Below are 6,000 nucleotides of genomic sequence, written 5' to 3'. Positions count from 1 at the left end.
GCTGATACATGCACAAAGTTTCACACACACACAAAAGGCAAACATATGCCAGCAGAACAACCTGTTCTCATCTTGGTACTAAATGTATGGCAACGGAGCTGGATAGTGTTTGGAGAAAAGAAAAGATGAAGAAAGTTCAGTTTTTCCAAAACCAATGCCAAGAACAACACTGATTTAATCAGTAGAGGCTTCTGGCCAAAATACAAGTAGGTTAATGTGTAGGGCATTCTACTTGCCTGCAATACTTAGAGTTTTCCATATTTTGGAGTAGGAATCTGTGAACTTCTGGAATTCATATCTATGTTTTTTCATGCTTTCTCTGGGGAAGACACAATATGACTTTCATCAGATTCTTGAAAGAGTCCATCATCCAAAAGAGGTCACTGCTAGAGGGAGATTGGCAACAGGTTGGTGTGGACCTGGAAACCGGATCTGGTCTTCTGACCCAACCTGGGCAAACCTGAGATTCTTCATCCTTGTCCAGAGTCTCTGGTTCAGCCACTCAGTGACCCTGAGGATTAGCCTGCTTTCCTATGTCTTTATTTTACAATTTTATCATTAGTTTCTATGCAGTTTAAATCTACCTTATTTAATTTAAAGGTGCCTGAATTTTTATCATCTAATAAATACTCTTTTCTTGTCTTGTCCCTGATCACTCTTTTAGTCTCTGAAACAGCTTCTTTTAAGTTATGTTCATAATATATGTAGAAATGTTTCACATTGTGGTTTTCAATGGGCAGATAGGATAAGAAATTAACAAATTTCTTTTTTATTGTAACAATCATTTATGTAAAAAAAAATTTCTCCTTAGAAGGAATACTGGCAATAGTCTCATGCTTACTTTGAATCTTCATTTCTCTTCCCTGGGAAGAACACCATTAAATTTAAGAACTTAAACTTGCAAAAGAAAAGGAGACATCCATCTGAGTGATGGGAGAAGAACCGGAGACAGAATGGGGTCAAGAACAGGGTGAACTACTGAAGGATTAGTCCTTAGGTGTGTCCTTGGAGGGAGGTCATGAGTCATCTCATGGTGAGAACACTTTCCTGGGAATGTGAGGATGGAAGTCAGATTGCAGTGGGTTGAAAAGTTATTGGGAAATGAGACAATAGAAATAGTGAGATGGTTATCTCTGAAGGGAAGCAAAGAGGGAGCACAGAGCTTTAGATCACTTATTTATTTGGATAGAAGGCCTGTATATGCATAAGGAAAGGATGCAATGGAGGAAGAATATTTTAGGGTCAAGATGAGACATTCGATGGCACAGTATCTCAACATGAGGGAAAAGGGTCTATTTTTGGTGTTTTGTTTGTATTTCATTGTGTAGTCTCTTTGAAGATGAGCTATTTCTTTTTCTTAATAAAGTTATATGTTGTAAATGCTGTATCCATAAAGGTTCAGGAAATCAATATCAAGACTATTTTGAGAAAATAAAGATTCCTTATTCTCTTTTCAAAAACACCTTTGAGTCCCCACCTCTGTACTCCTCCCAACTTTAATGCTGGTGGAAGTCACACATGTTCTCCTTTCAAGGGAAACACATTCACCACTGGTCTAAGTCCCACAAGTTATTCTCTCTTCTCAGCATTATCAGTTGCTTTCTAGCTACATACATGTTTAATTCATCATTGCATCCCCCAAACCTTGAATAAATCTTCCAAATCAACATTCTGTTGCTCTCAACACTTTATCTCTAATGTTTTTGAAAGAGTATTTTTGCTGTCTTATTTCTGTTTCTATTTACTGATCAACTCCTGACAATCTGGTCTTTGTTCTCACTGTTTGCCTTTGCATGTCTCTCAGCTGCCAATGAGGAGAAAGAGAATCTGCACCTTCCATCTCCTCTGCCTCACTGCCAGCTCACTTCCCTGATTCTGCAGCTGTGTTGTTATTCACTGCTTGCTCTGCACCATGGAATTTCTTCTCTGTTTTTCATTATGGTCATTTCCAAGCTTGGCTTTAGTACACAGTAGGCATTCACAACAGTATAATCCATAGGGCAGAGGTAGAGTGTGTCATAACTGCACAAAATTAGCATGGTGTATTGTTGTGGTGAGTAAATGTTCTGTGATATTGTGATTTATAATAAGAATATATATATATATATATATATATATATATATATATATATATATATATATATATATATATATATATATATATATATATTCTTCACCCAGGTTTCTGCCACAATGCTCCTAAAACACTTGGAATTTCCTCAGTGATGAGAGCAATTAAGGTGACTTTTGAATGTTGTAGAGGTAACTTTTGGACTGCACTAAGGATGGGAGTTGGTTGCCAGGAGAACCAACCACATGATTAGAGGGTTGGAACTTCAGTCCCATTAGACCCACCCTACCCCCAGCTTCCAGGGAGGTCAAATTTAATCACCAACAGGCACTGATTTAATCAATTGTGCCTTTGTACTGAAACCTCCTTTAAAAAAAAACAAAAGGACAGAGAGTGTCTGGGGTGGTGAATGCATGGAGATTTGAGGAGAGTGGTGCTCTCAACACGGAAACTTCCTTTCCGTATACCTTGCCCAATGCATCTCTTCCCTCTGGCTATTCCAGGATTATAATAAACTGGTGATCTAGGAAATAAAATGTTGCTCTGAGTTCTTTCTGTAAGCTACTCTAGCAAATTAATCGAACCTCAACAGAAGTCCTGGGAACTTCAATCTGTAGCCACTCAGTCAGAAGCACAGGTAACAATCTGGGCTCACTACTAGTGTCTGAAGGGGTGGAGATGAGGGGGCAGGACAGTCTTGCCAAACTCCTAACCTGTGAAATCTGATGCTATCTCTGAGTAAATAGTGTCAGAATTTAGTTGAATTGCAAGACAGCCAGTTGGTGTTGGAGAATTGCTTGGAGGTGGGGACTTCCTCTCCTCCTATACACTCATTGGAATTGGGAGATCAGAACCATTAAATACTTAATTTAAGCTGCTTGGGTTTCCACTGTAGTCACTTCACTTATGACTTCAGTCACCCCAGGCAAGTGACTTACCCTCATTCTCAAAAAAAAAAAAAAGTAACTAGTTCTTATTTCTGAGTTTATTACAAGAACCAAGTGAGTTAAAGTACTGCATCTGGCATATATTAAACTAAATGTTATATAATTTCTAAAAACAGCTATATTATTTTCATTAATTTAATTAAATGACTGCTTACTATGGAACAGACTTGTTCAGAGATTCATTTGTTAAGCCCAGGTCTGCTCTGCTATTTAATCTAGATCCAGATGATTCTAGTGTAGAATATACTGAAAATAAAGTGATAATGTTAGATACTTTGGACAACATAATATATTCTCAAAAAATGTTGGTTATTATAGTGTGTCCCCAGATGGCAGCCTATGAAGAAAATCCAAGGTTCTCAAGGACACATCCCCTTCAATTTAGTGGGAGACCCGGATGACCTGAGGAAGCCTAGGTCCTCCTAGAAGTCATGTTGTGTGGATTAGGAATCATTGGAGAGCAGGATCTACCTTACAGACTTTGAGTCCAAACAAGGACAGACTTTGAGGGGGAAACTCAGGAGATATGGAGAGAGTAAAAGTTACATTTAACTTGTAATAGCGAAACTTTCTGTCTCTCTGACTCTATCTTATTCAAGCCTGTATTGCTCCCCTGGCCTTTAGGTTAATAGCTCCTGCTTTAGGCATGCTAATCATTAGAGGAATTTGCTTAGGGCTTGAGTTTTTGCAAAAACAGCCTCTCCCATTTTCCATTCCCTTGACAGATAAGAAGCCTAAACTCTGTACTTTCTTAAGGTGGATTTGAGGAACTATTAGGGCTCCTATCTTCTCAGTTTGTAACTTCTCAATCATAAACCTTTCTTACTCCAAATGATGTTTTGAATTTTGAACTTTCAAAGCATCAAGCACACAAACTTTGGACCCATACCAGACAAAATGAATGGTTCTCATTTGCTTCATCCTAACAGGATCTTGAGCTTTCTGTGAAGATAACCTGCCAGAGACTTTGATCTTTAGGTTGATTACCCAGGTAAGTCAAGACTACATTCTAATCCTGAGTAGAATCCTGGTTCATTTGTTCATGGTCAGCAAATATATTTTGAGTACCTGGTATCTGCCAGGAATACAGTAATGCAGGGATACTATTCTCATTAAAGTTGCTCAAAAAGGAGAATTTGCCTTTGAAATATTGATGGACTTTATATACATTTCATAGAATCTAGCAACAGAACTATTATTTTGTCTTTAAAAGTTTTTTTGCAATCTGTAGGTCCTGCCACTTTATAACTATTTTTAAACTTAAAATCAGGACATTGAAAGTTAAGAACCATAGTTCTTTATGTTAACACTTAATTCAGTGGGCATGAACGGGTGATCACAACATTCTACTTTATTTTCACAACCCCTCAATTATTTCTTGCCCCCAGGTTTAAGAAATTCTCTTTTCACATGAGACTAATTTCCAAGAATCAAACCCTCAGGCTAAGACATTCTAGTTGTACTATTCATTTTCCCAGTTCCTCTGTAAAGTCCACATTTCCTGAAAACACATTTATGATTTTCTCTCCTTCATTCTTCCCTCCCTCCCTCCCTCCTTCTCCTTTGATGTAATGCTGAACTACAAGATGTCTGGGTTTAAGCTTCTTTAAAGCTTATATATGGGTAATTTATTTATTACAGGAACTTACCTTAAAGAGAAATTATTTTGCCACTCACTTAATTCAGTTAATTTTGTTCTTTTTTTTCCACCTTCTGGGTTTGAGGATCATTATCGAACTTCTTGGTTGCTTTAACTGCTTTATCTGTTATGGCTCCTGTTTACAACAACCAAGACTTCCAGCTATTTCCTTCAGTTTTTGCAAGTCACCCCTCAGGCTTGGCTTCTCAAAGTTATTGCCTACAGCCAACCTTTCTGACATTCTCCCAATCTATGTACATTTTTCCATAAACTTGTTTTATGAACGCCCATCATTTACCCAAATCTAAGTTTTATGAGGACTTTCTATTCTCCCTCAACACCTAGTATAACATATGTGCTCAAAAAATAGAGAAAGACAAATACCATATGTTTTAACTTATATGTGGAATCTGAAAAACAAAATAAATGAACAAACAAACTCATAGGTATAGAGAAAATTTGATGGTCATCAAATAGGAAGGAGTTTGGAGGATGGGTTTGAAAAAAGAGATTAAGAAGTAAAAATTTCCAGTTATAAAAAAAGTCACAGGGATGTAAGGTACAATACATATAGGGAATACATGTATATAGGGAATATAGTCAATAATATTGTAATAACTATGCATGGTATCAGATGGGTACTAGCCTTACTGGGGGATCACTTTTAAAGTACATAAATGTCTAATCACTATAATGTTTCCATCTAAAACCAATATAAAATTGCATGACAAAAATAGTTATTAAATAGTTATTAAATCAATACATGATTGATTCTCTGAATTGTCTATCCATTCATAATATGTAAGTCTCCTTCAAAGGTCCTTTCCTGCTCTACCTTCTCCCAATGCCAATGCGCCTTAAGATCTCCAGCCCAAGTCACTCCCAATATAGACTGAAAACTGCTTAAGGAAAGGAAACCTACGTTTTTCATCTCTATGATGTTTATAATGCCTAGTGTAAAGTTGTAAATATAGTATGTGCTCAGATACAACACTGAATAAATGGAAGGTGTGAATGAATGCATGACTTACATTACCTAGTCTTGTTCTGTTACTCTGACTCTTGTGTACCTGAGGCTCTTGGCCATCTAGCCTGATCTAAGTTTTTTGCTATTTAACATTATTCTAATTTCTTGAATGGTACTGTCACAGTTGGGCACAGGTAACCAGGCTTTTGGTGATTGCAAACAAAGAATTAAACTGAACACACAGAGTCATAACAGAAAGAGAGAGCAGATCTATTAAGCAATAGTACACTCCACAGAACACGGGAGCAGGCCAACTCCAAGCAGAGATTGACCTCCAGGGCTGGAGGGATTCTATTCTTATAGGGTAGATCCTTCC

The sequence above is a fragment of the Phyllostomus hastatus genome, unplaced genomic scaffold (genome assembly GCF_019186645.2).
Source record: "Phyllostomus hastatus isolate PE091 unplaced genomic scaffold, TTU_PhHast_1.1 phas_contig_118, whole genome shotgun sequence".
Taxonomy (NCBI): Eukaryota; Metazoa; Chordata; class Mammalia; order Chiroptera; family Phyllostomidae; genus Phyllostomus; species Phyllostomus hastatus.
The sequence above is the reverse complement of the archived record's forward strand: the minus strand, read 5'-3'. Positions refer to the sequence as shown.